Genomic DNA, 25,716 nt, shown 5'->3' with positions numbered 1-25,716 from the left:
TCTGAAATAGATAGATATAGAATTGGAATATTTTATATGTATCTTCTAGAAAGTGTAAATCAAAATAAAAAACATAACTAATAATAAACAATTTTGGTTAGAGTCCTTTCAGTGTTTATCATAAAATATTTTGGCCACATTTGAATTAGTGTTGTATAGTCACACATATTGAAACTAACTAATAAAATTAGCTAGTGAAATTCTTGATAATTTCTTTAACCAAATAATAATTAAAACCATATGTTAAATTCCAACTGCAAGCAAACACACAAATAACCTATAATTGACTTCAAAGACAAAGCTTTCTAAGACCTAAAATATTTTGGATAACATAGCACATAACAATGGGGGGAAATTAAGACCAGTTAAACATATAGTATGTCCAGTCAGAACTGAACTATGTTAACAACCCAGAAGCAGAGCCATAGAAAAGAATACATTTGTTTAAAAAAAATCAATATTACAATGACTATAATAAAATGCAGAGGTGAACAACTGATTTCCTAGAATTCATTTCTGAGAAATTAAAATGTGAAACAAAATATGTAATATATAAAGTTTAATTTTTATCTAATATGCCAATTATCATCAAGTAGTTTAGCCACTAACTGTCTAAATACTATAAATAGAAATATATTTCTTGCATTGATATTAATGTTGTATGGCAGGTCACTTCTAACATAGCCCCATGAGTGTCCACCTCCTAGCCCTTGTACATTTATGTAATCCTCAACCCTTAAGTGTGGGTGGGACTTAGGACTTGTGACATCTTTCTAGCCAATGCAACACTGCAAAAGTGATAGGATATTATGTCTATCTTTACTTTGCATAAGGAAAGCCACCATAGTGGGAAGACCACATGGCAAGGAACTGAGGGCTGCCTCCAGCCAACAGCCAGCAAAAAGCTGAGGGGCCCAGACTAACAGTCATCCAGGAATTCAATCCTGCCAATAACAACACAAACTTGGAAGTGGATCCTGCCACAGTAGGGTCTTAAGTTCTGATTCCTTAATTCTGTTCTTATGAGAGACCCTGAAGCAGAGGACCCAGTTGAGCTGTGCTCAGACAGAAAGTGAACCACAGAAAATGTGCAATAACTAATGTATGTTGTTTTAAGTTGCTAAATTTGTGATAATTTGTTGTATCACAGTAGATAACCAATATATGGGAACTATTAACAACACAGTAATGACAACCAATATACAGGAACTATTAACAACACAGTAATGACACACGTATTAATTTCAGAAATGGTAGAAAAAGATGACATTAGAAATGCAGAAAATGTCATAATTTTTCAACTTGTTTTCTTTCGTTTTGTTTAATGCAGGTTAAAGTATAAATTTAGAAGACTATAGTTCATTCTTTTCAGGTCTACAGATCCATGAGTTTTGATTAATGTTTGCATTGTGTAACTACGACATGATGGAGATATAGAATATTTCCATCATTCCAAGTTTCCTTTCTGTGGTTACTGTCTTCTCCTAAACACTGTTACTGTCAATACTTACCTGATTTCTGACCCTATTGTTTATCCTTTTTCAGAATACCCTATACATTAAATCATACAGGATATAGCCTTTTGCATCTGGCTTCTTTTAATTCATATAATTTAGTAGTAGTAGTAGTAGTAGTAGTAGTAGTAGTAGTAGTAGTAGTAGTAGTAGTAGTAGTAGTAGTAGTAGTATTTTAGAGACAGGGTCTGTGATAGTTAATACTGAGTGTCAACTTTATTGGATTGAGGATGCAAAATGTTGATCCTGAATATGTCTGTGAGCATGTTGCCAAAGGAGATTAGCATTTGAGTCAGTGGGAAGGAAGACCCACCCTTAATCTGGTGGGCACAACCTAATCAGCTGCCAGCATGGCTAGGATATAAAGCAGGCAGATAAATATGAAAAGACTAGACTGGACTAGACTCTCAGCCTACATCTTTCTCCATGCTGGATGCTACCTGCCCTTGAACACTGGACCCCAAGTTCTTCAGTTTTGGGACACGAACTGGCTCTCCTTGTTCCTGAGCTTGCAGACAGCCTATTGGGGACCTTGTGATCATGTGAGTTAATACTTAATAAAATCCCCTTGAATGAAGGGAAGGCCAGACTCCCTTGAGGAAGGAACTCACTACATTACCATGAGTTAATACTTAATAAAATCCCCTTGATTGAAGGGGAGGCCAGGTTCCCTTGAAGAAGGAACTGACTACATTACTGACAATTTATGCAGTGAATCTTTCTCCCATCCTTCCCCAAGGAGACCTCCGGCCTTTTGCCAGGGTAACTGCACTGGGCAAAGAGAAATCATCAGACATTTCAGGGACTACTGAACACTGGCTCTGAGCTGAAGTTGATTCCAGGAGACCCAAAATGTAATTGTGGTCCTCCAGTTAAAGTAGGGGATGTTGGAGGTCAGGTAATTAATAACGTTTTAGCTCAGGTCTGACTTACACTGGGTACAGTAGGTCCCAAGACTCATCTCTTGGTTATTTCCGCAGTACCAGAACCCACAATTAGCACAGGCAAACTTAGAGGCTGACAGAGCCCCTATATTGGCTCCCTGACTGGTAGAATGGGGCTACTATGGTGGGAAAGGCCAAATGGAAGGCATTAGAGCTGTCTGTACCTAGAAAAATAGTAAATCAAAAACAATATCACATCCCTGGAAGGATTGCAGAGATTAAAGCCACCATCAAGGACTTGAAAGACCTGGGGTGAGGATTCCCATCACATCCCCATTCAACTCTCCCATTTGGCCTGGACAGGAGAGAAATGGATCTTGGAGAACAACAGTGGATTATCATAAGCTTAACCAAGTGGTGCTTGCAATTGCAGCTACTTTACCAGATGTAGTTTCATTGCTTGAGCAAATTGACACATCTCCTGGTACCTAGTATGCAGCCATTGACTTGGCAAATGTCTTTTTCTCCATTCCTGTCCATTAGGCACACCAGAAGCAATTTACCTTCAGCTGGCAAAGGCAGCAATATACCTTTACTGTCCTACCTCAGGGATATATCAACTCTCTGGCTTTGTGTCATAATCCTATTCAGAGAGATCTTGATCACTTATCACTTCCGAAAGATATCACACTGGTCCATTATATTGATGACATTATGCTGATTGGATCCAGTAAGCAAGAAGTAGCAAATACACTGGACTTATTGGTGAGATATTTGCAAGCCTGAGAATGGGAAATAATCTGACTAAAATCCAGGGATTCTACCTCAGTAAAATTTCTAAGAGTCCAGTGGTGTGGGTACTGTCAAGATATTCCTTCTAAGGTGAAAGGTAAGTTGCTGAATTTGGCCCCTCCTACAACCAAGAAAGAAGCTCAATGCCTAGTGGTCCTATTTGGATTTTGGAGGCAACACACTCCTCATCTGTGTGTGTTACTCCAGCCCATTTATTGATTGACCCGAAAGGCTGCCATTTTTGAGTGGGATCCAGAACAGGAGAAGGCTCTCTAACAGATCCAGTCTGTTGTGCAAGCTGCTCTACCACTTGGGCCATATGACCCAGCAGATCCAATGGTGCTTGAGGTGTCAGTGGCAGATAGGGATGCTGTTTGAAGCCTTTGGCAAGCTCCCATAGGAAAATCAAGCAGAGGCCTCTAGGATTTTGAAGCAAGGCCCTGCCATCTTCTGCAGATAATTACTCTCCTTCTGAGAGACAGCTCTTGGCATGTAACTGGGCTTTGATGGAAACTGAACGTTTGACTATGAGTAATCAAGTCACCATGCGACCTGAACTGCTTATTACAAACTGGGTGCTTTCTGACCCATTTAGCCATAAAGTGGGTCATGCTCATCAGCATTCAATCTTTAAATGGAAGTGGTATATACGTGATCAGGCTAAAGGAGGTCCTGAAGGCACAAGTAAGTTACATGAGGAAGTGGCTCAAATTCCCGTGGTCTCCACTCCGACCACCCTACCTTCTCTCCCCCAACCTGCACCGATGGCCTCATGGGGAGTTCCCTATGATCAGTTGACAGAGGAAGAGAAAACTAGGGCCTGGTTCACAGATGGTTCTGCACAATATGCAGGCCCTACCTGAAAGTGGACAGCTGCAGCACTACAGCCCCTTTCCAGGACATCCCTGAAGGACATCAGTGAGGGGGAATCTTCCCAGTGGGCAGAACTTCAAGCAGTGCACCTGATTGTGCACTTTGCATGGAAGGAGAAATGGCCAGATGTGTGATTATATACTGATTCATGGGCTGTAGCCAATGGTTTCACTGGATGGTCAGGGACTTGGAAGAAGCATGGTTGGAAAATTGGTGACAAAGAAATTTGGGGAAGAGGTATGTGGATGGACCCCTCTGAGTGATCAAAAACTGTGAAGATATTTGTATCCCATGTGAGTGTTCACCAACAGGTGACCTCAGCAGAGGAATATTTTAATAATCAAGCAGATAGGATGACCCATTTTGTGGACACCACTCAGGCTCTTTCCTCAGTCACCCCTGTCATCATCCAATGGACCCATGAACAAAGTGGCCATGATGGCAGGGATGGAGGTTACACATGGGCTCAACAACATGGACTTCCACTCACTAAGGATGACCTGGCTATAGCCAGTGACCTGGCTATAGCCAGCTGAGTGCACAATTTGCCAGCAGCAGAGACCACACTGAGTCCTCAATATGGTGCCATTCTTCGGTGTCATCATCCAGATTCCTAGTGGCAGGTTGATTATATTGAACCTCTTCCATCATGAAAAGAGCAGAGATTTCTCCTCACTAGAATAGATACTTACTCTCTAGATATGGGTTTGCCTATTCTACATGCAATGCTTCTGCCAAGACTACCATCCATGGACTCACAAAATGCCTTATCCACTGTCATGGTATTCCACACAGCACTGCCTTTGACCAAGGCACTCACTTTATAGCTAAAGAAGTGTGGCAGTGGGCTCATGCTCATGGACTTCTCTGGTCTTACCATGTTCCCCATCATTCTGAAGCAGCTGGATTGAAATAACGATAGAATAGACTTTTGAAGTCACAATTACAACACCAACTAGGTGACAATACTTTAAAGGGCTGGGGAAAAGTTCTCCAGAAGGCCATGTATGCTCTGAATCAGCATTCAGTGTGTGGTATTGTTTCTCCTATAGCCAAGATTTATGGGACCAAAAATCAAGGATTGGAAGCGGAAGTGACACCACTCACCATCATCCTTCGTGATCTACTAGCAAAACTTTTGCTTCCTGTTTCCACATTACATTCTGCTGGCCTGGAGGTCGTAGTTCCAGAGGGAGGAATGCTGCCACCAGGAGACACAACAATGATTCCATTAAAGGAAGTTAAGATTGCCAGCTGAACACTTTGGGCTCCTTCTACCTTTAAGTCAACAGGCTAAGAAGGAAGTTACAGTGTTGGCTGTAGTGATTGACCCAGACTATCAAGATGAAATCAGTCTACTAATCCACAATGGAGGTAAGGAAGAGTATGCATGGAATACAGGAGATCCATTAGGGCGTCTGTTAGTATTACCATGCTCTGTGATTAAGGTCAGTAGAAACTACTACAGCCAAATTTAGGCAGGACTGCAAATGGTTCAGACTTCAGGAATGAGTAATTTGGGCCACTCCACAAAGAAAAAAACAACAACAAAAAACAAACAAACAAAACACACACACACACACACACACAACCTTCTGAGGTGCTTGCTGAAAGCAAAGGGAATACAGAATGGGTAGTAGAAGAATGTAGTCATCAATACCAGCTGCGACCACATGACCAGTTGCAGAAATGAGAAATGTAATTGTCATGAGTATTTCCTCCTTTTGTTAAAAACATGTTTGTGCATGTATATACTTATACTAAGAAAGTATCTTTATTTCACTTTTCTTTTATCAGGTGACATAATATTTGTTGACTTTATGTCAGCATTTAGATACTGTTAACTTTATGTGATAGCATTTGGGTTGGGGATTAGTGCATTTCCGGTTGTACAAAGGGTAGTCATATTATGTTAGCCGTAATTATGACCCTATTATTGTCCTTATTTGAATATTATCTGTGATCTCAAGAGATGTGTATGGGTTCAAGTTTCAAGTTGACAATGGATGGACTTGTGATGGTTAATATTGAGTGTCAACTTGATTGGATTGAGGATGCAAAGTGTTGATCCTTGGTGTGTCTGTGAGGGTGTTGCCAAAAGAGGTTAACATTAGAGTCAGTGTGCTGGAAAAGGCACAGCCACCCTTAATCTGGGCGGGCACCATCTAATCAGCTGCCAGAGCAGCTAGAATACAAAGCAGGCAGAAAAAAAGCCTCCCAGCCTCCATCTTTCTCCATGCTGGATGCTTCCTGCCCTCGAACATTGGATGCCTTCCTTCAGTTTTGGAACTCAAACTGGCTCTCCTTGCTTCTCCACTTGCAGAAAGCCTATTGTGGGACCTTGTGATCATGTGAATTAATATTTACTAAACTCCCCTTTATATCTATATCTTATTAGATCTGTTTCTTTAGAGAATCCTGACTAATACAAGGTCTCATTCTGTTGCCCAGGCTGGAGTGCTGTGGTACAGTCATAGCTCACTGCAACCTTGAACTCCTGGGCTCAAGTGTTCTTCCTACCTCAGCCTCTTAAGTACCTCGGACTACAGGTGAGTGACAACACACCTTGCTAAGTTTTTAATTTTTTTTGTAGAGATGAGTTATTGCTATGTCAGCCAGGCTGGTCTTGAACTAATGGTGTCAAACAATCCTCCTACCTCAGCCTTCCGAATTACTAGGATTGCATGCGTGAGCCACCACACTCAACTTGCAGAATGTTTTCTGAGAGTCTTCATAATGTTTCATTTATCTATACTCATTTATTTTTATTGTTGACTAACAGTTCATCATATAAATATTAAATATTTCTTTGTGGATAGTTAAGTTTTTCTAGGCATTGGCTACTTGAATAAATCTCCCGTCAACATTAACATACAGAAACATAGTGTTGACATGTTTCTTTTTTTCTCTTAAGAAAACACCTAACAGGGAGACTACAGGTTCATATAGTCTTGCTTTCATATAGTCTTAACTTTCATATAGTTCATATAGTCTTAACTTTCTAGGAGAACATCAGCTGAGCCTCCAGATGAGTACTCAGCCTAGGTTGACACCTTAATTTCAGCTTTGTAGATTACCCAGCTAAGTCATTTCCAGAGGCTTGAGCCACAGAAAGTAAGAGATAATACATGTGTGTCATGTGCTGTGTTTGTGGCTGTTTGTTATGCAGCATAGAAGACTAATACTGTAGTTGACCTATCTTTGTTGTTGTTATCCTCTGTATACCATAGAGCTCAGATTCCCCCAGCAATGGGCTTCTCTTCCCTGGACATTCTTTGTGCTCCTGTTCTACTTCAAATTTCTGCAGACTCTACATGCCTGCACCTCCAAGAGGGCCTGTAAGCCTCTGATACTGTGAAGTGCACATTTGCCACCTTCCTCTCTCTCTTCCCACCCATGGAAGCCAATATCTGCCTTGTATCTGTAGTGGACCTTGGACAGGCAACAGTTTAGTTTCCTGCCCTCCACCAGTGTAGATCTTTGCCTTTTATGAATGCAGACTCTGGGTTTAAGACATTTTCCTGCCCACTTATGTGGGCAGAGAGCATTTGTTCGGTTCCTTCTCCAGAAGCAGTGGATCATTGCTGGTTCTTGGGAATTGAGAGGGATGTTTCCTATTCCTCCTTTAGAGACAGATGGCTTGGTTTCTACCTTCCCCCAACAGATTGGTGTGTGGTGAGAGGTTATGATACCCCTATTGAGGCAGTTTGGGATTTTTACTTTGTAAGAGAGGAGGATTTAAGGAAGTGGGCAGTATTTTGTGTCACTATTTGAGGAGCAGATGGTCACCTCTTACATGTCTGCTCTTACCATTAAAAGGGGCTCTTTCCAGTCTCTTTTCCTGCTTGCAGTGTTTTTATTAGCACTTGGCAGAGATCCATGGAGACAGCTTATTATTGGGAGTGAACTATTCTGTGTCTAGAGCTCCACGTTATTCTAATCTGACACACTAATCCATACTCACTCTAGGAATTCAATGATTTTTTTTCTCAGCTTAATTTTATTCACTTCTATGGTAACCTCTTTCTCCTGTATTTTAGCAAAGAGAATTGAATATGCGTTCTGTTTTGTCACTGGATAGAATTTATGTCGCTTAGTTACTGTATGTCCTCTGCTCTCTGATGGGTTCAAGGAAACTTATTTTGTAGAACACCGGCTATTTTTATTGTTAGTATAGGAGCAATGTTATCTTGCAGATTTCTGCATCTTAAATGAAACCAGAAATTCTCCTTTATTTCTATACCTGTATTCCACAATCAGAATTAATTAATACAGTGTAATAAAAAAAATTGTTTAATAAAGGATAATAGCTTTCCTAAATTGGATCAATTTTCTTAAAATCAGTGTGAGACCTTGTATTTTCTGGGAAAATGCCATTCAAAGTACCCCTAAGAAAACAAGGTATCACCAAGATTAGGGCAGTGTTAAAAGGTAAAATTTGAGTTTCGAAAACCATTTGTGTAGTAAAGCTGTCCTTTCTCATCACACACACACACACACACACAGAGACACACACAAAACACATAAACTTTTACATAATAATGGTTGACTTAACTTTGTGAAAACTCTCAATATTGTATGAGCCATAAAGACTATTGCACTGAGTAGGCAAAATGCTTTAGACACACTGAAACAAATGTCTCTGCTTTGTAGTGATGAAAACAACAAAGTCTGTTAGAAATTGGTTGCAATTACTATCTGGACTTTGGAACATTATAAAAAAAAGAAATCTGCTTCTTTGATTGGTCATCCAGGTAAAAGAGAATGCCAGAGTACGTATGCATATATGTATAAATTTTTCCCTTCACAATTAGGAGCGTGATTTTGTTGACTTATATATCTAGAAGAAACATTATTTATGGTAGAATTATCCATATCTAGGAAAAATTTGGTTTGTGAATTTTTATTATTCAGTATTGGAGGATTCAGATAATAGTACACTTGGTTAGTCAACCAAGTGTGTTTATAGGTTATGTAACCAATTACCAATGTAGAAAATATAGTGTGACATTCTGTGATACAAAAATTTTAAATGAGAAGAAATTTTAAATAGGGGCAAGTATTTGAATAACTATGAAAAAGAACCAATACAGAAACAGCTTGTAAACATTATACCATACAAGACTAGTGCAGAAGGATTAATATTTTTGCTTAATTCAGTCAACTGTGTAGTTCTCAAACTACAGAAAACTCATACTAAATGCAATTCCATCTTTTCTGTCTTCAAAAAATATGTGAACTTGAATCACCTCCTCTGAGATTGCATCCTGTGGTTTCTGAGAGTACAGGTGATATCAAAATCACTGAGCTTGACCTCTATAACTTTCAACTTTATCAGAAGGAAGCAGAGTAGAGTTGACTAGGAAATATACAGAAGGAAGACTGAGAGAAATGATGGTTTGCAAAATTTAAAGAATTTTATAGATATAGTGCTGTTTTAACTTCAGTTGATTCTTGCAGTACGCATGTCATCAGCTCTACATCTTGGGTATGGAAATCTGAGAAGAGATTTATAAGCCTCCATTTATATGGAAAATACATTTTTTAAAATGTATTGCTTATTTAGACATGGATGCTTCTTGAGCTTTATCATTTAAAATGAAGGTTTGCTTATAATGTGCTGTCTGGAAAATAGCTAATTAGAACAGAGAACTGATTGCAAACTGAATTGCACTGTTTAAATGTAATATCCATTTTGCTTGTTTCTTTATTTTTTAAATTTTGTTTTTCTTTGTTTCATTTTCTTCCCTTTGAAAAAAGAAAATCCTGCCAATCAATAAATGTATTATTGGGACTCTTAAAAACGGGCTAAAGCTACTTAAAACAGTTTGTGATAGCCAACATTTTATAACCACAGTTTCCTTTTATTTTCTTGAATATGAAGTAACAATAATAATAAACAATAACAACAATAGTTAGTGCTTATTGTTCCAGGCTTGTGTGGAGTAATTTATTTAATCCCTTCGAAGTGTGTTTTTATTCCCATTTTATGGATGAGAAATATGAAGTACGGAGAGGTTATTTAACTTACCAATGGTTCTGTGGGCAGTAGTGACAGTAATTGAAACTAGTAGGATTCAAGACCAAGCAGTTTACTTCTAGAGCCAACATACTTATCTCTATAGAATTTGTATGAGAATGATAATAATTACTTGAGTATGCAAATAATTACTCTAGTATGACATAACATAAAATAAAAAAACACACTGACTAGGAAACTTTTATAACCTGAGCTCCAGTCTTCAAAATTACCAACTAATTTGATTAAATGTTAGTGTTACAGTTTACTAAATATCTAAACTCCTCCAAATTTAACCTCTAACTTCATCAAAGAAGTTTCTTACTTTCTTAATAAGGCATATCATTTTTAATTGTTCTACCTTGAGGCTATAAAATTATTATGACTTTTATGGTTTTATTAAAATCTGTGATTAAAAAAGCCAAAGTATTTTGAAACATCTCATTTATATTATTATTAGCAAAGCTCACTGAGATATGAAATGACATGTTGGTAACAAACAGAAGATGAAACTGTAAAATCCTGACCAGTCCTCTTCAGTAAGGTTCTTACAAGGCTCCTGCTGTGCACCTGTGTCAAGAAGTCTGATTCTGCCAAGATGATTGAATGCTAAAATGTTAAACCAGGCTATTGGCAATTTAAAATTATACACTGAATCCCTCTGTGAATATTTGCAGCTTCAACTTCCAGTTTTAATTTACTCCAGTGAGCAATTCTCCCATTAAAGACTCAATATTTGTTAGACCACTGTAATAAAACCTTCAAACATTTTGCCTCCAAATACAATATTTGCTTCAAATAAACTTTTGGTATTAATTCATCACTCATGTGTTATAAAATATGTTAGGCAGGTAATTAGGGTTTTCTTTTAACTCCCTGTGAGCCTCCAGTAGTATAAACAAAGTACAAAGTAAGGAGAAAAAAATGCCTAATTAATTAAACACATGTGGGAAGAGATTGCTGCATAAACACACACTCACATATACCTATACACACATAAGTTAATATTCTTTGGGTTGACAAAATACATTTTCTTTGGCAAATTAACTTATTAAAATGTAACATGTGACAAAGAAATTAAGACATATTCTGGTTATGAATATACTACCATAGCATGTAATTTTAATTTCCTCAGAAGGAAGTTGTGGCAATGCATCCTATTCCATAAGTAAAGAATAGTAACTGAGGCCATTTTTCTTTCTCTCAATTTCAGCCACTCTTACCTAGGAAGAAATAAATGGTTCTTGAATCTAATTTTCAACTTTTCTAAGCATTTTTCTTGTTCTTCCTAGAGAGCTGTAGGAACATTTTTTTAGTGAATAGCTTACTAAATGGCAAATTTACATGACCAGTTTTAATTACATATTGAAATGAAATGTAAAGATACATGATTAAGTTGATAAAAAAATTAAATTTAACCACCATTTTCTCAGTTTTTTTCAGTTTCCAAATTATGTATCTCATCACTGGTTGATGTTTCTAATCTTCTTATATACTAATTCTTTTCAAAAATATACTGTACATTTCTACTTTTGATTTTTCTGAAGGATTATATTCAATTATTTTCATTCCCTTGTTATTTTTGTGCTTTCCTTTTTATTTATTTGTAATTTCCTTTTATATCAGTGATAAATATATTTAAACAAAAAAATCTCTGAATTTCCATTTGGATTTGAATATATTAAGTAATGATTATAAAGTATAAATAGCCAAATAGCCAAATAACTGATATATTTAATGTTTTCCATTTTTAGAACTAAAGTATATCGCTAATCACTTTTACAGGCTTTCTCATTGTTCCTTTTATTCCACTTTGAGAATTTTCTTAATTCTAATTCTTCTTTAATTTTCAGTGGAAGGACACAGCAGCCGATAGATTCTCCACATGTAGAGATAGTTGATTTGAGGAGTTTTTTTTGTTTGTTTGTTTAAATTATGCTTTCCTTATATACATTCTAATAGATTTCCAAAATTCCAACCTGCCATTTATTGCCTATGATACTATTCTAAATGGGACTCAAATATTCTTCAAGATAATTCAAGAATATTAAGTTATTGCTATTTCACACATACACCTTAGAGTATAATATCATACTTTAGCCATTAGTTTTACTATCATTGGAAAATAGATTTTGGAGCTATTTCCAAGCTTTTTGAACTCTTCAATCAAAGATTTATTATATCAATAATGAAATAACCTCATAGAGCAGGAGTTCAGAACATCAAGTTTAAATTCTGCTTTATGATATACATTTTTACCATTTCCTAGTAATATTTGCTAAAGGAATCTTTTTTCTGTCCCTTATTGATTCCACTGCATCTACTACTATTGAAATTCTACTATCAAAGAATTCACATAAAAGGTAACTCATATATATATCAATATTGACAAGTTTCTTTTTCCTTGACAGATCGTGTAAGGCCTCCATGTGTTTGAAAAAAATTTAATACCAATGAATTAAGTGGAGTGGCTGTGGAAACATAGGGAAACATAAAGTGAATTCCATGATTTAGAAGAAAAAAAAGTAATCTATGCCTAAAATATCAGTGGTGTAATTATCGGATTTGAAAATAATCCTCTGCCTAGTACATGTTATGCTGTGCTTCACGCATGAACCATTTAAAAGATTTATATAACAAGTTTCACAAATTCTGCATGCCAAAGTTCAGATAAATCCAAAATGATATGAACATAAACAACTGGCTATACATAAAAAATTATATATATACATCTATAAAATGTATCTACATAGATATACAAAAGTCTGCAGAGAAGACGAATTGTATAAATATATATATATATGTGTATATATATATATATATAGAGAGAGAGAGAGATTTACATGTTTGAATCCACTGAAATTAGGAAAGTTCTAGTGTATACCTATACTTTTATTACTGCCTCCAAATTTTGGGAGCACCAACTAATCCTGCCTTTTGGCTCTTGACTTCATTTCACAATACACACAAGATAATGTTCTAGTCTGGAGTCAAAAAGAAAAGATTACTTCTGACATACAGATAGAGCTTAGGCGTGTACTTCATTTTAAGATACCCATGAACAAAACATCTCTCCTCTTTGTTAGACTCAACACTTTAGAAGTTAACTCACTAAAGATTATTTGACAGTGATTGCTTCCCAAATGAAGTCAACAAGCTCCTCAGTATCTTCACAGTGCTGCAATAGCCACTTTATTTGCTCTCAACCAAAGCCAGCACAACCCTTTCAAAACAAACAACATATCCACCTTAAGCTGCAATAGCTCCAATTATTTACACTTAAGATTCATGGCATCTATCTCTCTTGTTTTTTTGTTTAGTAATATTCTGGTTAGATTTTCTCATTTAATAAGCTCATCACCTAAAAATAAGATCTGCTTTACTAGACCAATAGTTGATATCAACCTGGGTGAATCCAAACCTCATGCAGACAAATATTCCTATATCCTAGCCTCTTGAGTGATTTGATCTGATCCTTTATTTTCCACAACCATATCTGAATTTTATCATTATTGGCAACTGTTCTTCCTCTGGTATCTGAAACTCAAAACTCTTACAATCTAAGTACAATTATGCATCCTATTCTCACTCTTTTATTTCTATTCTCCTCTAGTTACTAACCTCATTAAATCTTACTCATTTACCTGCACTTTTCAACTTCTACTCTATCAGTATCAACCAATCTTTACTGATGTCTTTCTTTGTTTACATACCATAGTCTATCACATTTATAATAACTTGATATTTCAATGGCGAACTTTATTGACTCATTGTCAATGTTGGATATGGCAAAACTCAACCTTGAAGTAACTTAACTAGAAAATATTAACTATAACCTTAGTATTCATAGCAAGGCTGGAGAAGATAACAATCATACATTATTAATTTTTAGCTTTAAACTCCACTGCTATCTTAGCCTTGCCACACAATTCATAATTCCTAGTCAGCACTAACTCCCATGTTGCTCAGCAACTTTTATAACCTTGTGCACTCTCTTAAATATAAGTAATATCCATTTACATCATGTTCCTTTGAGGTATATATGAGCATAAACACATCTTAAAGGAATTAAATGGCCACCTCTGGCTTTCTAAAAGATTTTGACACTAATATGAAACCATGCAAATAATTTTTTTTGTAGATCACTTGAAGGATGACACTCTTCTGTCAGAACTAAGTTCTATTTTTATTGAATATGACAATATTAGATAGCCCAATTTTAAATAATCTAAATATTTCTGAGCACTAAAATAAAAATATTCAAAATGTATTAATCACATTCAGTCAACAAATTATGAAAGGATTTTAAATAATTTGGCTTCAGTGACTTAACATTTTTAAAGAAGTCAAAACCATCAAAAGAAGAACATAATTAAAAACATTTATATAGAGTTAATTTTAATTTTTTTTAGTAGGAGCAATAAAGAAGCTTGGATTGGAAATTTGATGAAATTAAATATGTTAGGGGTTGAGTTAAAGTTCATCAAGAAATGAACAATTAAGTTAAAATTTTGATAGATCAGTATCAGATCCCATTGATGTGTCTACTCTTTTTTTATTCATCATACCAACAAATATTAAAGCAACAAATTTAATAGCTAAGTTAGGAAGCAAGCTACATGTACTATAGTTGTGCTTGTTTGTAGTGGACAAAATGGAAATACTGAGAAGGCACACTTCACCTCGGATGATCTTTTTAAAATGTCTATTTTTATTTTTACTAAACAAATAACTGTACTTACGGGGCATGATGTGATGTTTTGATATATATGTATATTGTGGGATTTTTAAGAGAGTAAAATGGTAGTTATCAGAGCCTGGGGAGGTAATGGGGAGATGTCAATCAAAGGGTACAAAGATTCATTTTGACTGCAGAAAGAAGTGTTTGAAATCTACTGCATAATGTGGTGACTATAGTTAATGACATAATGTATACCTCTCAGGATCTGATATCTAAGTTTGTAACAACTCTTTTCTGTAGTTCTTGAATTTAGCCCTTTAATTATTGCTGGTTAGAACATCTAGATTACAAATGTTTATGCATTCTTTCAGTCCTCTCCGCCTATTATTTCTTGAGTCCAGAAAGACAAACCTCAAATAATGTACACTATAACAGCCCCTGTTCATTAATTTAAAGTGAGGACACTTTTCATCTCTATAAAATTAAAATGACTGTTCACAAACCATAACAAATCTCAAATAATTTAATGATTTTGAAGGTAGAATTTCTGTCTGCACTATTGATTTTTGAAGAAATTTAACTAAATTAGATGTAAAGCATAATATTAATTGATGACTTTGGGGAATGACTAATCTACTCCTATTAAGAAGTCAATTAAACCTAATGGGTATTAGCACTGGTTTACATAACTGGGTTGTTAACACAGCAAGTCAAAACTGAACAAATTGAAAATGAGTTTTAATAGTAAATTAGACTATTTGCCATTTTGTACTAAAGAAGTTTTGGGAAGAATACAATTTATAAAGTGATTGGAGAACTTGACATTTTCTATCATATGTTACTTAGTTTTGAGGTACAGGACTTTCAGTAGATACAGGGAAGAAATTTATGATTTTTTATAATAGTGATTATAATTTATTGAGGCTTATCAAGTATTAATTACTGTTCTAAGCTCACACACATGCTCTTACTTGAACATTACACAAATATTCTTAGGTAGCACATATCTGTAATTCAAATAAATTTAGGCTTAAAGCATTTAAGTAATTTGACAAAAGTTAAACTCTGAGCAAAATGAGAACTAATATATAATCTCATACTTGTGCCAATAAATTATTATAGTTTTTTTCTACTATGTTAACTAGTTTTTACATAGCTATATGTGTACTATTCGTTTGTATATATAATAAAATGTATAATATTCATTTTCACAAAAAATAGATTTCACCTGCTAAATCTCCCTCCTGTGAAAACTATAACTTTTACTTGTTTTATGTGACTATGCAAGATCTGGGAGAAAACAAAGAGCACAATATCCAGATTGGTAGTCAAGCCTGAGCATTAAAGTTTGAGGAGCTGAATATTATATAGCAGAAGGGGAAGCATAAGATAATGCACGTTAAAGGGACACACACTTGTAGTAAATTGTTTGATTTTGCTGAATATTCTGATTCAGAGACAAATCTTGCAATTTATATCACCAGATGTGAAAGTATGAATACAATATTTAAAGCTGTAGCAGTTTTTGGTTGTCAAATTTAAGTGTCATTAAAGATATATTATTTTTGATTTCTAAATTTTAGAAAACACTGTTGCTAAAAGCAATGCCAAGTAATTTTTAAATCAAATGGATAACATCCAATCTTATTGGGGCAGCAAATATACTCACCAGCTACTGTTACAGAACTCTATACAACATTGCATAGAATAATATCGTTCTAAAGTTGCACCCATCCTAATTCCATATATCTGTAAATATGTTAACTCACACAGCAAAAGGGCCTTGGTCTAGGGGATTAAGTTAAGCATCCTGTGATGTGGTTATTGATCCAGGTTATTCAGATGGGACTATTGTAATCATGAAAGTTCATATAAGATGCCAGCAAGAAGGTCAAAGAGAAGGAGAAGTAACAATGGATGAAAAGATTGTAGATATGCAAGGAAGTGCCCACTCGCCAAGTAATGCAAACAGCTTCTGAAAACCAGAAAAGACAGAAAAATTCACTTTCTCTTAGAGTTTCCAAAAGAAACTCAAACCTCTTGGCAGCTTGAGTTGAAAACTTCTGACCTTCGAAAGTGTAAGATAATAAATTTATATTTTTTAAAGCCACCAAGTTTGTGGTAATTTGTTACAACATCAATAGGAAACTAATAAAAAGTCTAAATTATTTTCTAACCCTATAAAGAATCTCAGGTTTTTAGCAGTCAATAAGAATACTGCTCAGATCTTATTATGCAATTCTGTCAGGACTTGCTTCTTGACATAGCAATGAAGTACATATGATGGCAAGAGTCCAAGTCTTGGAAAGTAGTAAGCTGTGGTTAGCCCTTTTTGTCAGGATTCTCTGAGTCTCTTTTCTGTCTGTTCTTGGTTTTTGCTCATTGTAAAACTTGTCTGATCTAATTATCTTCAGGTTACAAGGTTGAGTCTGTTACTTCTAAACAGTCTTTAGTCTTGGTTGAGATAGCACACCAATGGAAGGTCAAAACAATATCTTGGTAAAGTGTTAAAAAGTTCCAACTTTTATTTTTCCAGAGAAGTATTCAAAAAATATAAATGGTGTTTTGATAGTATACTTAAAAACATCTCAGTCTTGTCCTGCAAGTTATCTCTCCTCTCCTTGGAGTTCCTGAGAAATGGGAAATCAATTAATGCTTTATTAAAAATGAGCCTAATGCCCATACCCAAATGTCATATAGTAGGATCAACATCAGTGATTAAGACCAAAAATTTAAGCTAGACTTTCCAGATTTTTAAGACCTGTATTCAAAGTACATTTATAACTACATTCTCAGCAGCCACCTAAAGAAAGGAAAAGAAACAAAGGGTTCTAATAGATTAGTCTGTTTTCTCTAAAAATACAATGTGGCAACAAAATAAAGAATAGGATTTTTAAAAAAAGGATAATGTGCCTGATCTGCCTTGAAGAACCAGTTCTGCCTTAATTTATTCATCTCGCGTGTCAGAGAGGAATGTAAATTAAGAAATAATATATAGATTTATGCTTGGTAATAATAGCAGCCTAGCCAACTAGTCACATGTCTAAATTAATGTTCTTGAACTTTGAATTATCAGATTCACACTTCTTCTTTCTTTTGGCAAAAGAGAAAACAGGTGAGCAATGACAAACCTTTAGCAAATAAAGATCTAGAAAAACTTCTTTCTATGATATATATTAATTGATATGTCAATTATAAAACAGAGGAAAACATGTTGAATATATTGATCAACTTAGAATTTTACATAATACCTATTGTATTAGACCATTCTTGCAATGCTATAAAGAATATTAAGACTTGGAAATTTATAAAGGAAAGAAGTTTAATTGGCTTACAGTTCTGCAGGCTGTACAGAAAACATAGGGGCATCTGCTTCTGGGGAGGCCTCAGGAAGCTTACACTCATGGCAGAATGTAAAGGGAGAGGAGGTACATCACATAGTGAAAGCAGGAAGAAGAGAGAGAGGGAGGAGGTGCCACACACTTTTTTTTCCAAATACATTAGATTTTAATATTTAATATCTAATACTATTGCTTTTGGATATATATTTCCCTGAACCAAGAATACAGTGATAATTGCATAAAAAGATACACATATAAAAAGTAGTTCTCCATTTTCCCAGGAAAAAATTCAAGCATAATTTCTAGAATAGTTAAGTTTCTTGTTTTAATTGTAATTAAAGTCTTTATCATCTCATGTATTAGCTATCTGACTTACATATTTAAATTAATGTTATTAAACAACTGTTGCAATTTATAAATGTAAAGTGCCATTATTCAGTAAATAGATTCCTCCATGAGTGGATGTATTCCTTCTCCCACCAACTATTGAAGCAGAAATATACATTAGTTTAATTTTATTCATAGATGATATACACTGCTGCAAATGCTAATTCTCTTCTCCATTCCCATGTTGATTTTGTGTATACCTGTGAGTTGTTAGAATGCATCAACAATGTCTTTAACAATCAACATTAAGATGAGCTAGGCTTGGGCTTTCGATGAAGATTGACCAATGGTTTCGATGAAGTCAGATCATCACTGTCTGAATCAAGTGATCTGACCTAACCCTGGTAGCAAGAACTTTTTGAAGCCCCTTTTCAAATGCTGCTGCCACATTTGTGGCATCTTTTGCACTTGTTTCAAATTAAGGATAGTCGCTGTCGTCCCTACACTAGGCTTGGGCTGCTTCTGCAGACACCTGCTGTTCGCTATGTCAGTCTTGTTATCCAAAATCACAAAAGGAAAGCTTTTGGGTTCTTCCACATCAGCAAAATATATGAATTCTTTTTTCCAGTTACTCAAGTTCTGGAAACTTTGGAATTGTCAACACTAAAAGTAAGCAGGCAGCAGTCACAACCTCTGTAAAATGGCATCCTCAGGCTTCAGAATCGCTCCTGACTTGCTGTGTCCCAATTCTACATGGTACCAAAATATCCATCCACTTCCAAATCTTTACTTAAAAATTCTACACCATACAATTATGGAAGAGCTGGGTATCAAACTTACTAGTTACATATCTGTTCATAAGATAACTCCTCCCAACTCCACCATCTCCAAAGAGAATTACTTTAAAAGGTGATGATTTCCCTGCCATTGTTAATCTCAAGAGCTTTGGCTTCAGAACTCTTAATTGTTCAATTCAATCATCATTATCTCCTAGTGCTGTTTAGAAGATTCACTCAAATGACAGGGAGAAAGTATTTCATCACAATGCCAGGCTCATTATAGGAGTGCAAGAAATTTCTCATGGCCACACAGACCTCTGGGCTGACCCATCTGAGTGCAATGAAACAGAAAGAGGGTTGGGACCTGCAGAGCAGAAGGTGGAAGTGGTAGAGATGTCAGGCTCTGGCTCCAGTGGCTGCCATCAGGTGCAGAGGAAATAACATGGCCACTAGCTTGGGTCGGCTGCCACACATTTTAAACAACAAGATCTTGCAAGAACTTACAAACAATGGGGAGGACAGTCCCAAGGGGATGATGGTGCTACACCATTCATAAGAAACCCACCCCCATGAGCTAATCATCTCCTACCAGGCCCACTTCCAACACTGGGGATTACAATTCAACATGAGATTTGGGAAGGGACACATATCCAAACTATATAAACTACTATGGGTATATTAATTATAACAAAAATAAAATTAAACTGCATCCTTGGATAAGGAAAATGGAAGAAGTTACATTATAAAAAATACTTCAACATCTTTTTGAAAAGCAGAAATTGAATAAAAAATAGATACAGCATAGCTAATTTCTCAAACAAGAGTGTCAAGTGAAAGGGCTAGCCATGAATAACTCTCATAAAAAACTTGCTAATTACTTCCATAGAATTGTGAGTTTTTGATTTTGCTGACGAGTTCTAGAATGGAAAACATGAACTTATTTTCTTTCTTTCTTTCTTTTTTTTTTTTCTCAGACGGAGTCTCACTCTGTTGCCCAGGCTGGAATGCAGTGGCATGATCTCAGCTCACTGCAACCTCCGCCCCCCAGGTTCAAGTGATTCTCCTGCCTTAGCCTCCTGAGTAGCTGGGATTACAGGCGTGTGCACCCATGCCCGGCTAATTTTGTATTTTTAGTGGATGCGGGGTTTCACCATGTTGGCCAGGCTGGTCTCGAATTCCTGGCCTCGTGATCCGCCTGTCTCGGCCTCCCAAAGTGCTGGGATTACAGTCGTGAGCTACCGCGCCCTGCCACAAAAACTTATTTTCAAATTTATGTAGAGTACAACTGGCCTCCTCTCCTCCCTCACCATTCTTCCAAAATAAAACTCAGAATACAGTGGTCAGGAGCCTAAAGCCTAGGCAAAAAAAAAAAAAAAAAAAAAGGTTTAATCCCGGGGAGACAGCAGAATCCTGGGATTACCTGTTACAAAGGAAGATTATAATAATTTATGGAGTTGGAAACCAGGTGAGAAGTGCTCATAGAAACAATTGCACGCCTACATATAGCCTATTACTTCGCCAGCCTGTTCCATAGGACCCCTAGGACAGAGGCACCCAGTAATGCTTCCTGGTAAGTAGTTTAAAGAATTGTCATTTGGAGAAATAAAGAGTTCAAGAGAGAAGATAAAGAGAAAAAGATACTTACTGAAATTTGTATAACTAACTGCCTTAATATCCTGAAATAAAACAGCATTGTCAACAAGGCCCATATGCACTCATATTGCCCTAAGTCCAAATCAGATCAGGTAGTATCTCATTAAAAATGAAAGCTCTCAACATAAGACAACATTAATGTTGTTATTACTATTAGAAAGTGTGAGGTCTTCTACTCTGAACCTACCTAAACTTGTTTATTTCAATGAACAATTTTATTAATTTGTACTATATATACTTTGACTCTCTATTGTTCCCTGCATATTCTTTTTAAAACTCTTTATTTTTAATTTTTGTGGGTATACAGTAGGTGTATATTTATAGGGTACACGAAATATTTTGATATAGACATGTAATGCATAATAATGTCGTGAAAATGGGGTATCCATCCCCCTCAAACATTTACCCTTTGTGTTACAAACAATCCAATCATACCTTCTAGTTAAATTATTATTGACTATGGTAACCATGTTGTGCTATCAAATACTAGATCTTATTCATTCTTTCTATTTTATTGTACCCATTAACCATCCCCATCTTCCCAACAGCCCCCTACTGCCCTTCCCAGCTTCTGAAAATCATTATTTTACTCTTTATGTCCATAATTTCAATTATTTTAATTTTTTGATCCCACAAATAAGTGAGAATGTATATTATGCCTTGCTTGTTCCACTTAAAATCACTACCTCTAGTTTCATCCACGTTGTTGCAAGTGACTGAATCTCATTCTTTCTTATGACTGAATAGTATTCCATTGTGCATATGTACCACTTTTCTTTATCCATTCATCTGTCAACTTAGGTTGCTTCCAAGTTTTGACTATTATAAACAGTGCTGCAGCAAACATGGGAGTACAGATATCTCTTTGATATACTGATTTCCTTTCTTTTGGGTATATACCAAGCAGTGGGATGGCTGGATCACACGGTAGCTCAATTTTTAGTTTTTTGAGGAAAGTCCAAACTGTTCTCCATAGTGATTATGCTAATTTACATTCCCACCAGCAGTATATGAGGATTCTCTTCTCCAAATCCTCACCAGCATTTGTTATTGCCTGTCTTTTGGGTATGTCCCATTTTAGCTGGGGTGAGATGATATTTCATTGTAGGTTTTGATTTGCATTTTTCTGATGAACAGTGATGTTGAGCACCTTTCCGTATACTTGTTTGCCATTTCTATGTCTTCTTTTGAATGTCTATTCAAATCTTTTGCCCATTTATGAATCAGATAATAGTTTTTTTCTATAAAGTTATTTAAGCTCCTTTTATATTATCATTATTACTCCCTTGTCACATAGTACTTTGCAAATATTTTCTCCCATTCTGTGGATTGTCTCTTCAATTTGTTGATTGTTTTCCTTGCTGTTTGAAGCTTTTTAACTTGATGTGATCCCATTTCTCCATCTTTGCTTTGGTTGCCTGTTCCTGTGAAATATTACTCAGAAAATTTTTCTCTAGATCAATATCTTGGAGAGTTTTCCCAATGCTTCCTTGTAGTAATTTTGTAGTTTGAGGTCTTGAATTTAAGGCTTTAATCCATTTTGATTTAATTTTTGTATGTGGTGAGAGATAGAGGTCTAATATTTTTCTGCATATAGATAGTATGTTTTCTCAGTACCATTTATTAAAGAGTTTTTTCTGCAATGTATATTCTTAGGACCTTGTCAAAAATAAGTTCACTGTTGGGGTGCGGATTTGTTTCTGGGTTCTCTATTCTGTTCCATTGGTCTATGTGTCTGTTTTTGTGCCAGTACTATGCTGTTTTGAATAAAATAGTTCTGTAGTAATTTAAAGTCAGGAAATATGATTCCTTCAGTTTTGTTATTTTTGCTTAGGGTCTGTTATTTTTGTTATTTATGGTTCTTTTGTGGTTTCATATGAGTTTTAGGACTTTTCTTATTTCTGTGAAGAATGTCATTGGTATTTTGATAGGAATTGCATAGAATCTGTAGATGACTTTGGCTAGTATGGACATTTTAATAATATTGATTCATATGATCTATGAACAAGGAATATCTTTCTTATTTTTGGTGTCCTATTCAATTTCTTTCATCAGTGTTTTACAGTTTTCATTAAAGGAATCTTTCACTTCTTTGGTTAGGTTAATTTTCAGATATTTAATTATATGTCTGGCTATTGTAAATAGGATTACTTTTTTATTTCGCTTTCATATTGTTCATTATTGGCATATAGAAATGTTACTGATGTTTGTACGTTGATTTCGTAACCTAAAACATTACTGAATTTTTTTGTCAATTGTCGATTCTACTAGTTTTCTTCTGGAGTGTTTAGGTTTTTTGAAACATAATATCATCAGCAACCAAAGATAACTGGACTTCTTCTTTCTCAGTTTGGATGCCCTTTATATCTTTCTCTTGTCTGATTGCTCTAGGTAAGACTTCCAGCACTATGTTAAATAACAGTGGTAAAAGGGGCATTGTTTTCATGTTCCACATCTTAGAGCAAAGGTTTTCAGTGTTTCCTCACTCAGTATGATGCTAGCTGTGGGTGATTCATATATGGCCTTTATTTTGTGGAGATATGCTGCTTATATACTCAGTTTTTTTTAAAGCTTTTATCCTAAAGGGATGTTAAATTTTGTCAGATGGTTTTTCAGCATTAAGTAAAATTATCATATGCTTGTTGTCCTTTTCATTCTGTTGATATGATGTATTACATTGATTGGTTTTCATATGTTGAACCATCCTTGCATCCCAGGGATAAATCCCACTTGGTTATGATGAATGTATTATATTTAATACATGTATTGTTGAATTTTGTTTGCTGGTATTTTGTTGAGAATTTTTGCACCAATATTCATTAGAGATATTGGCTTGTAGTTTTGTTTCTTTAAAGTGTCTTTGCCTGGTTTTAGTATCAGGGTAATACTGGCTTCATAGAATGATTTTGGAAGTATTATCTCCTCCTCTATTTTTTAGAATAGTTTGAGTAGGATTGGTATTAGTTTTTTCTTTAAATGTTTGGTAAAACTTAGTATCCCAGAATCGGGTCCCAGACTTTTTTTTTTTTTTTTTTTTTTACTGAAGATATTTTTGTATGGCTTTAATCTCATTACTTGTCATTGGTTTGTTCAGGTATTGGATTTCTTTGTGGCTCAGTCTTGGTAGGTTTTATGTGCCTATGAATTTGTCCATTTCCTCTATATTTTCTAATTTATTGACATATAGTTGCTAATAGTAGACATTAATGACCCTTGGAATTTCTCTGGTATCAACTGTAATGACTTTTTCTTCATCTCTGATTTTATTTATCTGGCTCTTCTCCATTTTTTCTTAGTTGGTCTGCTAAAGGTTTTCAGTCTTGTTTTAACTTAAAAAAAATCAACTTATTGTTTCCTTGATTTTCTGTATGCTTTATAGATTTTGATTTTATTTATTTCTGCTATAATGTTTATTATTTCTTTTCTTCTACTAATTTTGGTCTGAGATGCTCTGGTTTTTCTAATACTTTAAGATGCATCATTAGGTTGTTTATTTGAATTTTTGTTTCTCTTTTTTGATCCAGGCACTGATAGCCAAAATATTCCCTTTTAGCACTTCTTTCTCTGTATCCCATAGGTTATGGTATGTTGTGTTTCCATTATCATTTGTTTGAAGTAATTTTTAAATTTCCTTCTGAATTTCTTCATTAACTCACTTGTCATTTAAGAGTATGTATTGTTTAATATTCATGTGTTTATATAGCTTCCAAAATTTTTCTTTTTATTGATTTCTAGTTTTAGTTTACTGTGTTCAGACAAGATGCTTGAAATGATTAAAAAAATTTTTGGAATGTTTTCAGACTTGTTTTGTTACCTAACATATGGTCTATCCTTGAAAATGATCCATGTGCTGAGGAGAAGAATGTGTATTTGGCATCCTTGAATGAAGTGTTCTGTAAACATCTGTTAGGGCCATTTGATCAATAATGCAGATTAAGTCTGATGTTTCTTTGTTGATTTTCTTTCTGAAAGATCTATTCAAAGCTGAAAGTCGGGTGCTGAAGTCTCCAACTATTATTGCTTTGGTGACTCTCTCTCTCTTTATCTAATAATATTTGCTTTATAAATCTGGTTGCTGTAGTGGTGGGTGCATATATATTTCAAATTGTTATGTCCTCTTGCTGAACTGACATCTTTCTTCTTATAATTTTTGTCTTGAAATCTACTTTTTCTGATATCAGTATAGCTACTCCCGCTCTTTTTTGGTTCCTATTTGCATAGAATATCTTTTCCTATCCCTTTATTTTTACTCTTTGACTATCTTTATAGGTGAAGCGTGTTTCTTCTAAGCAACAGATCATTGGGTTTTGCTTTTTCATTCATTCAGCTAGTCTATGTCTTTTGATTGTAGAGTTTAGTCTATTTCATTCAACGTTGCCATTGATGAGTAAGGACTTACTCCTGCCATTTTGTTACTTATTTTATACTTGTTTTGCTATCTTTTCTTCCTTCTTTCCTTCCTGTCTTCCTTTTAGAGAAGATTATTTTAGAAAATGATTTTGGCTTGAGGTTACCATGAAGTTTGAAAACACTGTCTTATAAACCATTATTTTAGTGATACCAACTTAACAACTTAATATTGTTTGCCTAAACAAATGAGCCAACAAATAAGCAAAAATAAAACAAGCATTAAAAAAAAAAAAAACAAGCACAAAGAAAAACAAACATTGAACAAATGAACAAAAAGAAAACTAATAAAAACAATCTACCTTAACTTTGTCCATCAGCTTTTTACCTTTTTGTTGTTTTTATTTATATCTAATTGTATTGCATATGTCTTGAAAATTTATTGTAGTCATTATTTTTATTGTTTCATTATTTAGTCATTCTACTTAAGATAAGAGAGTTTACAT

The 25,716-nt window shown here is 35.1% G+C and overlaps 1 pseudogene; it reads right to left on the bottom strand.

Annotated features, from left to right (window-relative positions):
- Positions 1 to 18,736: 18,736 nt before the first annotated feature.
- Positions 18,737 to 19,359, bottom strand: LOC112626812 (annotated as a pseudogene).
- Positions 19,360 to 25,716: the final 6,357 nt, after the last annotated feature.

Source organism: Theropithecus gelada, chromosome 6, assembly GCF_003255815.1.
Source record: "Theropithecus gelada isolate Dixy chromosome 6, Tgel_1.0, whole genome shotgun sequence".
Lineage (NCBI taxonomy): Eukaryota > Metazoa > Chordata > Mammalia > Primates > Cercopithecidae > Theropithecus > Theropithecus gelada.
This window is presented reverse-complemented; position numbering and strand designations above follow the sequence as displayed.